At 36.2% G+C, this 12,027-nt stretch overlaps 1 protein-coding gene across 2 annotated transcripts in view; it reads left to right on the forward strand.

Moving 5' to 3' along the window:
* LOC132197859 (GTP-binding protein Di-Ras2) overlaps positions 1–12,027 on the forward strand; it is a 66,289-nt gene that overhangs the window by 3,970 nt on the left and 50,292 nt on the right. The window lies entirely within an intron of this gene.

A 12,027-nucleotide genomic window follows, 5' to 3' on the forward strand; every position in this document is an offset into this window, starting at 1 on the left:
GAAGATATAAATCACCAAAATTTCCCAACAAATTTTCCTCTCTTGAATAAATTTAACTAGAAGAAAAAGGTTTTAGTTTCGAATCATAATTTCAAAATTTGATTCTAAAAATAAAAAAATAACAATTCGATCTGAATGAAAAAGATGCTTTGAAAAGACTCTTCTCGACTCTGCAGGAATTTAATTAACGCTTGATTATACTTCGCAGTTTGTTGTCTTCGTTTGGCGCGCTCGACTGAGTTTAATTTCGTAATTTGCTGCCGAGAGAAAGATTGAGACGCGGCGCCAATTAATTTAAATGAACTCGCAGCCAATTATTATTCCAGATTCTCTATGCGTCTGTGTCCGCCCAAGGAGAAACTTGATCTTTAATTGTTCAGCTTCGGAATCGATAAAAACGAATTTAACGCCGTGGAAAAGAAAAAAACCTCACTAGTCCTGCGAAAATCTTGAATATAGGTTCACAGAATTTAAAAGGAAAACTAAATTATGGAATCATTTCCATTTTGAAAGTTTCTTCAAGGAAAATTGTACGATGCATAAAGTTGATCAACAATTATGGAGAGTTTTGTATTTAAAAACAATTTTATTTAAAGCTTAAATTGATTTTACAAATTACTGCGATTTACACAGTTTTAATAACTTTAATTTAGAATAATGATTGGCCGTAAATTTCATTTCATTTTCACCACGGACAATGAATGGGACTCGTCGTTTTGCACACCTTGCTTTTTTTTCTTACTTTCACCGAAAGCAGAAAGAAATCATCTCGCGTGCGGAATGTTGCACGAAAGAATTACACACGTTTCTTTTTTTTATTGATGCCCGGAATGGTGCTTTTATTTGTGTCGGGAGCAAGAGCAGAGTAAATTAAAGACTTTTGAAATAAAACGAATGCGTTTTTCAGACCAAATATTCGCCAGCTGTGTTAAAGTGCTGTTTCAAAATTAGTTTCCTTTTGAGGCCAGCCATGTGTTCTTCTCCTTAATTAATAAATTTTTCCATTAAAATTACAGAAACATACAATGGGACTTTTCTAATCTATATCAATATTTACCTAAAACGTTTGCAAGGTGAGCTTAAATTGAACATTTTTTTTTTTTTAATTTGAAACATTTGAATTAATATTCTGATTTTATTATTTTTTTTACCTATTTGAATAAAGATTAAAAATTTATTCAAATTAAATGTTAGGTATGTAAAAAATTTCACTGATTTAAAAGTTTTTTACTGAAAGGGAAAACTATTTAAAATTCAAGATAATCAATTGAATTATGTGTGCTGACAACAGTTAATCTTAACCAAACCTCATAAAATTTGCATACCGATTCACCCCCACTCCTTTGTTGTTGTTGTTGTTGTTGTTGTTGATATTGATTATGGTTTTGGCAGGACCATTCAGCCAGATCTGTGTGTTGAGTGCATTTAATTACTTAATGTGGAAAATATTTTTGTAGAAGACATGCAGGGCATGATAAATTTCTTTGGTTTGAGTCAGAAGTATGTGATGAAGGAGAAGCGGCTGGCGACGAAGATGTGGAGGAAGCGAGGACAAAAAAATGAGACCCCCACTCCAATTAACTCGAATATTTCAAGCTTTTTCATTTTATAATGAAATAGTTCAATATATGATTACGAATTTGCATTAATTTAGTTGCAAATTTATTTTCCAATAAGATGGTCGAAACATGCAGCTTAAAAGTTTGAGCCGTTATTTGGTTGTCGGGCCGAATGCAATTGGCATTACTGGCGGAATGAGAGTGCGGCCGGGGGTTGATTTTAGCAGGGTGGGTTCGGCCGCGATAAGTGCAAACAGCAGTAGTACTTTTCTGGCTTTGTTTGTCGGCCGAGCCAACAAACAACGGCCGACCCTTGTGCCCGGCCGCGTTTTGCAAAGGAAATTAAAGTGATTACAGTTTCCTGTTTGCGGACTCGCACGCTCACCAAATAAACCTCCCTCGTGTGCCGAGCTCGCTCAAAATCAAAACAAATCGCGTTTTCGAAAATTTTCACATTGCGTCGAAATGGATAAAAATTCAAACAATTTTCGCGAGGCCGATTTTGCGTTTGAAATTCAATTTGGTAGCTAAAATAAAAGTAATATAATAATTAACAACAATATGAAAAAATCTGGTTGTAATTTTGTTTATTTCCATTCAAAACACCAGCATAATTTTACATCAGGATCCACTTTTTTGTTTTGATTGATTTGCTGTGTTGAAAGTGTAATCAGAGGAGAGTGACTCGTCGAAAGTGTAACTTTTGGACTAGGAAATTCAATTAGTCTCTAAAACACTTGACGAGGCTTTCAAACTTTCCGTACTCGCAAACATAACTCGGCTTTAAACAGCTTTGCTGCATTTTAGCTCTTGGGATTCTGAGCAGTTTGCTTTTTGTTTCAATTACTCTGAGCAAACGCGGAAGGAAACAAATTTATTCATCAATTCCTTGGGGGGAATTTTATATCGCAAAAATTATGTCTAGACCTGCAGGAAAAAGCATCGCTCCTTTCAAGTAGTCAAAATCTTTATCCTTGTAAAAGACAAAGGCAACAAAAAAATTGAATCGGAAATTCTTAGAGCATCATCTGTTCCGCTCATAACAGAATAATTAAATAACAATTAATTCGCCGAAATTGATCCACCGGTAAAAACGAGAGGGGCTTGCATAGTTCGAAAGCTTCTTTTTAGACATTGAAAAGGTAGAAAAAATCTCTCGCCATCAAGAATTAACACTGAAGAACATAAATCAAAAATTTTAATTTGCCTTTAATCATTTAAGAGTAAATCTTTTTTCCAGACATTATTCAAATTGAATGGTAACACTCGAGGTGGATTTCATAAAAGATTGAAACCGGGCGAACCTCGTTGCAAAGAAAAAATGAAAAAAGAAAGGACAACTGACCCCAAAGGCGACCTGCGGTCTGCTGGTACTTTAAAACCTAGGGTTTCTTGTGTCCGACTAAAACTAAGTGGAAGGAATTAATAAAAAATTAAAAATAAAATGGGAGAATATAATTTTAATAAACAAAAATTGCATAATTTAATTAAGCAAAACTGTCCTAACCAGTAATGCGGCAGATTACTGTGATTTTGCCAGAAAAGTCTTTGGGTTCATTGCCCTGTAAATTTCTGCCAAAATCACAGTATGAAGCTGTTGACTGACTCTTTTGCTTGATTAAATTCTGCATTTTTTGTTTATTAAAATTATATTCTCCCATTTTATTTTTAATTTTTTATTAATTCCTCCCACTTAGTTTTAGTCGGACACAAGAAACCCTAGGTTTTAAAGAACCAGCAGACCGCAGGTCGCCTTTGGGGTCAGTTGTCCTTTCTTTTTTCATTTTTTCTTTGCAACGAGGTTCGCCCGGTTTCAATCTTTTATTATTCAAATTCACTTTAATTTCTGCCTTGCTGAACCTGAAATAATTCTGACAACAAATCACTGTTATCTTCCATTTTGATCCTAATTTTGAAGTGCAAGTTGCAAAGATACAAAAGCATTTGAGGGAGCGAAAAGAGGCTCGCCAGAAATTCTCCTCGAGTTCAGCCGTTTTTAATTAAACAAAATGGCACTCTGGTCGCGTCTGGCCCGCCGAGGAATGTCTTTGACGCGGATTTTGTGCTCTTTTTGTGCTGCTGGGTCGTTTTTAATCCGGCCTCTCTGCTTTCGGTGCGAGTTGGGACTTTTTTGTTGGAGTCTGATTGTGATAAGCGGATTTCACGGTTCGGTCCTTCGGGGCGCGCGCCGATCTCGTCTCGCAAAAAGAAAAACACAAAAATTAATAAAGATTGTGTCAGCATGTCCGAGATAGATGCAGTTTTTTCTTGAACATGAAAAACGGTAGTCATGTAAAATGCCGATTCTACTCCCTTACAGCAGAAATTTTGAGATCAGCGGCGATTTAAAAATTTTGAATAAATGCGGATATTTTTTTTATAAACATAATATAATATTTTTCTTTCTCTCAAGAAGAGTTAATTTGCTTCGAGGGCAGAGCGAGATTAGTTCTGTGTGTCGTAATTAATTAATTGATGCGGCGAATGTCCGCAGAGAGAGAGGACGAGCGCCTCGTTTTTCTGCTCCATATTTCGCAAAAGCTGCATCCATTTCCATCGCATCGTTTCAGGAAAAAATAGCCATCAGACAGCATCGGTTGTGGCGAAACAAGCTCTTTCACCGGAGGGAATTTGAATTCATTTCAACGTTGAAAAAGTTAAACTTTGAGTGAGAATGGAATAAAAATATCGTTTTGTAAACAAACTTCTGTCGCAATGGAAACGTTGAATGAGAATCTTGGGGGCCGAGAGTTCATTTTTGTTTCACGCGGCCGCGCAAATCGAGTTTGTGCTGGCTCGGGGCATTTCATCCCTTGCGTTGTCGGTCGTTGTTGGTGCGCGGAGGTCGTGCGTGTTTCGCTGCAATGCACCCGCCGCCGGCGCACTATTAATTACCCGCGCACCTGTCTCAACACCCTAAGGACATTCGACAATCCGCTACTTTTTCGCAATACAAAAAACGCGATTGTAACGAAATTCCCAAATGCAGCTAAAATATTAAAATCGACACACAAATAAGAAAGTTTGATCAAGTTTTGACATAATAAGACTTCTAACTCAAATGATAACCAATTCTATTGATTAATGGAAAATTTGAAATATTCAAAATCTTCAAATATTAATAAATTATACTTGAATTTCCCTCCAAACTTTGTGAAACAATTTGAATGAAAATCTTGGCGTTTGCTTTGTGCACTTGAAAGAAAACGAAATGATACTTGCTGAAAGCAACTTGAAGAAATCTCCTGAGTAAGCACGTTTTTTTTTTGCTGTTGCATGAAATTTTAATTCGATTCGGGGCAGCTGTTGCTGTTCCTCTTCTAAAACTACGCCCAGACTATCCGCCAGAAGTGCAAGGGAAAATCCTGTCCCTTGGGACGGAACAAAAGACAACCCAAAGTGTCGTTTGGAATGCCAAAATGATTTCTTTGATAGTTCGTAAGATTATATTAAAATTTTATTCAAATTCTCGTTCGGATTGAAATTCTCTTCAATTCAACGGGAGCCCCCTTTGTCCTTAAAATCATTTCCCCTCAAAGTTTCAAAGAGTTTTTCTCCTAAAATAGTTTTCTCATTCCTCCCTGATCCTGAACTCATTTCTCCCTAATTTTTTTCCAAAGTCTGTCCCAAAACGCCCTCAGAAAGAAGCAAATTATAACTTCAGTTAAGTTAACCTTTATAAAAAAAGAAAATCTTTATATTTTCAATAGAAAGAAGGCTTGAAAATTTTTTTAGCAAGATTTTAAGTAAATTTTTTATTATTTAAAAAAAATTGTTTGTTTTAAGGCTTCAAACAATCCTAAAACATTTCTCGTTATGATAAGCTGTGGATTAAAAGGAGGGCCTGATTCAAACTAGTCTTTTCGTCAAGCATTTGCACGTTGAATCGAATCAAAAGCGTCTTGAACTCTATTTTTTGCGATTCATTTCTTAAATTATTTAAACTTGCGGCATTTATTACATATAATCATTTTTGGTATGGAATATTTTAATTTAAAATAAATAAATGAAGAAAGTCATGGTTTTCGGGGAAATTTTTTTTGTTACAATAACGGCGACTCATTTCAAGCTTCGTTTGATTTCTTCATGGTTTTTCTTGGAAACTGGTATTTCTGTGCGTGACACCGATTTTGCCGCTTTGAAGATTTGCTTCTTTGACGAGACGAAGTCGTCGTCGTCAAAGGAAGAAACGCGCCCTCTGTCAAGTGCTCCGTCTTTGCCGCTCTAATCAGGCGCACAATTTGCTCAATCGATAAAAATAAAATGGAGGAAAAAAGACACGCACTCGGATTGCAATTTTCGTAAAGCTTTATATAAACTGAACTTTTGATCATCATTTCAAGACGATTTTCTTCTATTTTTTTATAGCTCAGACTGAGGCAGCGATACAATTCAATTCCAGTTAAAAAAACGTAAGATTTCAAACCGTTTCCACAAAGAAAAAAAAAGAGAAATTTTGACCTTTTCCTTGTTGAAAACAGATTTCTGACTAAAAATAATCGTTTTTTGTTTAAAGATACGGAAAAGCGTGCGTTTTGGTTTTTGTTGGTTGAAAGGGTTTGATTATCCGAGCAATTGTGTTTGGCAGGGATCGAATGTGCTTCTCGGAAGAAAAGCACTTAGACGGACTTATTGGCAGCAGCACTTTGGCTCCTTATAAAGAGATTACTCGCGACGCAACCTGCTCGACGTGCGCGTTCGCCCGCTTGCATAACCTTTCCATTTTCCACTCGCAACAAATTAGTCCCGGAGCCGAATTAAAAAGGGCAGGTTTTCCGTACAGTTGAATTTTCACATCTTTTTTGAAAATTTTATTTTTGGGGTGAAGCGAGGTGGGTTTTGGTGGTGAAAGGGGTTGTGGGCCTTTTCAATCGCGAGCGGGGCGATAAGCTTTGGCGGTTTTGTTTGGCGCCGACCGAGTGAAAGGGCCGGCGATCGATTCTCCTGTGAGCCGCAAATTCCGACTTCATTAATTTATTCGCTCCAAGCACGCCGCATTTCTCAACGATCTTGCGTGCATTGTCAGGAATTTGTCACTTCATTAGCGCATTTCTCGCATAATCTGTTCCTCCACTGATGATTTTATTTCTTTTCTGAGATTATGCAGAAATATTGACAAAATTAATCAACGCTGGAATATTCTCTGCGTTTGGAAATTATTTAGAGAAAATATTTAAATTTTTACATCTGAAACATCAACATCAGATGAAATAAAATGAAATATCTGGAAAATGCAAACAATATATAAATTACAAGAAAAATAGTTTGTTTTATTGTTTGTTTTGCCAAATATTTAAGAATAATTAGAATTGTATTTTAATTTTCCTATATATGAAAAAGAGATACAGACTATATGAAAGCCTTCAATTTATGTAGATAATTCAATTACAATGAACGCTTCTGTGGCTAAAATTTTCAAGTCTCGTTTCTATTCGGGCATAAAAAGGAGTAAATTGAATCAGTCGAGACGAGAGCGTTTCTTGGACAAATTGGACGCGGACCTTCCGGCCTGTGCTGCTTTTTAATTACTTCTCTGGTGATCAAATTATGAGAGCATGCAGCCCTTTTTTTTCGGCCGGATGCAAGTTTTCAAATTGAATCGTAAATTTCCGCTCTTCGCTTCTCCCCGTTTGTATTATTTCGCTCGAATTAGTTGCGGAGAATGACAAATAGGGTGCAGCGCGAGACCTTTCCTTGTTTTAATCCGGATCATCTCTCAGCGGCTGACGAGAATTGTTGCCGACCCGAAATTACAAAAAAAAAAGGTTAGTTAAATAAGCGGCAGGTGCGATTCGAGTCTTTTTTCAATTACTAAAAGTTTGGCAAAGAGAATAACATTGCAATGGAGTTTGAAACTTAATTTAATCTTTCACTTTTCAAGCGAAACATAAAATTTTTCCCAAATTGACACGTTTAATTATTTTAATTTAATTAAAAATGCAGAAGTAAATAAAATAACAGTAATTTTTATTAAAATCTGATAATTTCTAAAAGCAGAGTAATTTAACATTTAATTTAACTTTCAGCTGACGAATTCATTTTCTCATATATGAATTATTCCGGCGCCTCTAGAACATGAATAATTCTTAATACTTTCTCCACTGCTCTGGTTTTATTCTGTGCACTTTTGCGTCACAGAAACGGCCTTTGAAGTCGGCATTGTAGTGCGCGATTGCTTCATTTTTTTCCTGGTGAACTGGATTGCGAGGGTCGGGGCCGATGCATCAAAAGCAACCCAAATCTTGCACGTCACATGGAAAAGCCAAGGCCTAAAAAAGCCAGCCAACGACGCGAGGAAACGAAAAATCATGATAAACGCGCTGATGACTTTTGGGTTGGAGGAAAATTTGTCAAGGTTGAGGCCAATCTTAATTCTCTTTGATATTGAGCGAGTGAGTTTTCTTTTTGTCAAGAGAAACAAATGCAGAAGATGAATTTTTTCCAATCTTTTTACAAATACTGCAAATTAAGAAAATAAAAATCAATCTGATTAGGAATTTATTTTCTCTTTCAATTAAGAAACAGACACTTTTAGAGTATTCTAGTTTTTCTATTCAAATGAAATGAATTAGAAAATTTAAATAATGAATTATAAAAATTTAAGGACTTGTTTGTATTAATTTATAATAAATTTTACAAAAAAAAATCATATTTTTTTTTAAATCTCTTTTATGCAGCGAAAGTAAAAATCACTGTTGCGCTTAATTTGTCATTTTTTTTTAAAATTAAATTTAATTTCCTATCAATCTCCTTAAATCACCAAATATTACTTCAGAAAATGAGAAAATAGCCTTTCGATCCGTGATATTTATTTTCTTGAATTGATAGAAAAATTTTAAACCCGTCTTCTTCACGACTGACTTTGAGGTTAAATTAGAAAATTGTTGCGCAATTGCAAGTTCCAAGCTTTGCACGAAACAAACATTTACTTGCGATTTCACGGTCGGGCCGACTTTTGTTTTCAAACTTAGGCAATTAAAAATGATTACTCGCGCCTCGGTGCGTCAAACTCTGTTTTGCGGTTTGGCAGACACTCTCGCAAGGGCTGTTGTTTGTTTGTTCCGAGTCTGGAGTTGGAAAAGCGCCGCCCGATTGCAATTAGCCTAATTGAAAATTGTGCGTTTCTAACAGGAAAAGTTTCAGAAATCCTGCAAACAAACGAAATAAAAAATTAGGGCTGAAATCGAAGCTTCATCAACAGTGGAGCTCGTTATCGCGACTAATTGACGAACATTAGCGCGGCTTAATTGCGTCTGCGGCGCAAACAATGGAAATCTTATCCGCCGCCGGGCGAAACGAGAAACGCTCAAATCTCTGCGCCACATAACAAGACACAATGCTCGGGTGAAATTTGATCTGATGATATCTCGCTTTGCGCCAAACACATCACGAGGAACGAGTTTTGTGTTACATTCGTCCCTTCAACAATTCAATTTACACTTGAAACAAAAACAAATCAATTTTTTTATAAAAATGTTCAGTTTAAATACATAATAATAAAAAAATTATCCATTTTGAACCATACAAGAGAGGAAAATAATGTAAAACATTAATTTTTTTTTATAAAATATTTATTTCAAACTGTTTTTTTTTTTATGGTGCAAGTTTGTAAAATTTACTGTCTGAAACGCTTCTAACTTTTTTATTCCAAGGTGAAATTGATGTATTGAATGATATGAGACAGTTTTCTTTTTTCTCCTTTCTTTATTTTCGAGCCAAGCAGCCTTTTTATTTTCTCTTTCAGTTCCGAAGTGATGCAACTTGGCTCTCGTCTGGCTGCAGATGAGATCTGAGATTGAGTCTGAATTCAGAGCTCGGCTGACTGGCCACAGGGGTTGTTTACCTGCCGCAAACAAACACCCGTGTCTGCCGGCCGAGCCAACGATTTCATCAAAATCCCAAATACACGAACCTGCAACTTTGATTCAAAATAATGAAGCGACCTAAGTTCTAAGTTGCGACAAAGTTGCTCCGAATTCAGTTGAACTGGAAACTTTTGCGACGGAGTTTAATAGTTAAAAAGACTTTCTTGAACTTACGGAAACTGCGCAAACTTCCATCAAAGGCAAGAGAGAGAAAGCCTTAGGTTGTCTTATTATGGATATTTTGCGTATCCTTTTCTGCTTTGACGTGGAGGCAAAAACGCGCTCAAATTTGCCGTTCATTTCTCAAGCGGAGGCGGCTTTGGAAAATCTGCAAACAAATTGGAAATTGCCACTTGAGATTCCGTGCCGAGCAGCAAAGTCGCTTTTGTGCCACCGATTCCACTTCTGCCTCCGACGTTAACCACGTGGAATATTTTTTTTATTATTTTTTTAAAGTGGTCAAATTTTACAAATTTTCACCAAAAATTACTTTTTATTGGATTGGATTTTTCAACGTTTTATTAATTTTTGTAATTAATCATTTTGAGGAAAATTGGAAATTAAATATTTTTTGCCTATTTCTTCAAAATTTGAAGCTCTGCTTTGGTGGATCGAATGTTCTTTATATCAACTTCAGCAAGTGGGAAATTACTTTAAAAAACCAAGGCAATTTCATGTCAAGGATTTGCTTCATATTTTTCTGTTGCAATCAGAACATCTCGATGATCAGAACTTTGATCTCTGCATCCAGCAATGACGACTTGAAAGAAAAAGAAAAACACCGCAATTTTCTCTGAATTTCCATTTGCTTACTATTTTTTATCCATTCAAAGAAAATAGAGCCATCGAATGCAGAAAAATAATATCCTCTGTTTAATTTGCGCGGAGCTGGAAATGCTAATTCGCTCTCGCTTCAATTGAATCTGCCGAGACCGTTCTCTTTCCACTCTGGTTTTAATTCTGGAGTGTTTTTTTTCCCCCTTCAAATCCCCAAATCCCTGCGCGCCGCCACATACGACCTGCCCATTAACCCCAACCCAAATAAAAAAGTCTCTCGGGAGCTCGAGACTCTCCGCAAATTGAGGCAAAAACAAGAGCAAAAAACACCACTTTTAATTCAAATCTCTTCGACCTTCCAGAAAATCAAAATTTCTCAATTCAGAATTCAGATTTTGAACGAATTTGATCAGAAGAGGTTCTGGAAAACTCATGTAAATTTTAGGAAATTTACTTAAATTTAAATAGAAATAATTTCGTGTCAAATTTTAAGAAAATGTTTAAAGAGGACTAATTTTATGTCATTTTCTCCACTTTCATTTGGCAGCATTTCAGTTACGGCGGGTCTAATTTTGTCCTTGCTGACATTTCCCTTGAGTAACAAAGTTTCTATTCACCGTGTTTGTTGAACCGAATTTCATTCTCTGCAAAGGGGAGTGATCATTCAATTTGCGAGTCGTTAACAAAGAGAACGTCGCGTCCCTGGAGCAAACATCTCATTACAATTGTCGTTATGCGCAATGAACACGGAATTTGTCTCTCTTTCTCGCCTCTTGACACGCAATCCGAGCTTTCATTTCGATCCGAGCAAGACCCCATTTTATACGCGACACAAATTTGCTCCAAGATGAGTAGAAACAAACGTCAGCCCGAATGGGAATTTTCAAACATTTCAGTTGGATCTGCAGATTAATAAGGTTTTCAATTTTATAAGTCACAAAGTTTTGACACCTCATAAATAGTTATCACATTAAAACCGAATGAAACAATCAAAATTTGAATGAGATTCTGAGTTGAGCAAAGAAGGGCCTAAATAATTCATTTCGGGAGGGGGAGACAAATTTATGAAATTTCTATGTGGAATTTGTGAGGAAAAAGTGTGGCTGGTTTGGAGCGACGGTCGCTTTTCCGCTTGTTGATTTGAGCGCGTCAACCCCGGTTAATTTCCACCCTCGGCTCACCTCCTTTTCACGGCTCGGCGGACAATTTTCTCTCTCGAAAAAAGTGACTTCCTTTCCAAAGGAGAAAAAAAAATTAGTTCTTGTTATTCGACCCAGCAATAAAAGTGAAAAATATTTCTCAAGTAATTCCAAAGTTTTGCACTTTCCAGTTTTTTCATTAAAAACAGCGTTTTGTTTGTTGTTGCAATGCATATTATTATTTAGCCTTCCTTTGAGGAGGAACGGAAAGTACGCTCGCTAATTAAACGCTCCTTGGGCTCAGCCTTGCGAAAACTTTGCAAACTCTCTTGCGAAGTTGCTTTTCAAAGTAAAAACAAGAGAATTGGAGTTGGAGCGAGAATTTCGTCAGCTCATCATATTAAAACAGGGCGGCCGACGAACAACCCCGAAAAACAAAAATTGTAACACGCAAAGGTGGCGTAATTACATTTTGAGCGCCACACATGCGAGGTCCAACAGCAGGAAATTGCTTTCTTCCCGTTTTGGTGTGAGAAAAAATATGCTTTTCGTCTTTCTTTTGAAGAAATAATGTGGTAAAAAAAAAAACATTGGGAGAAATTAATTGAGTTGTTTATAAACTTTTGATCAACTTTTTGATTATAAACGACAAAATTTATTTTATTAAAAGAGACACTTTTGATGTTT

Source organism: Neocloeon triangulifer, unplaced genomic scaffold, assembly GCF_031216515.1.
Source record: "Neocloeon triangulifer isolate White Clay Creek 2 clone unplaced genomic scaffold, ASM3121651v1 ptg000012l, whole genome shotgun sequence".
Classification (NCBI taxonomy): Eukaryota; Metazoa; Arthropoda; class Insecta; order Ephemeroptera; family Baetidae; genus Neocloeon; species Neocloeon triangulifer.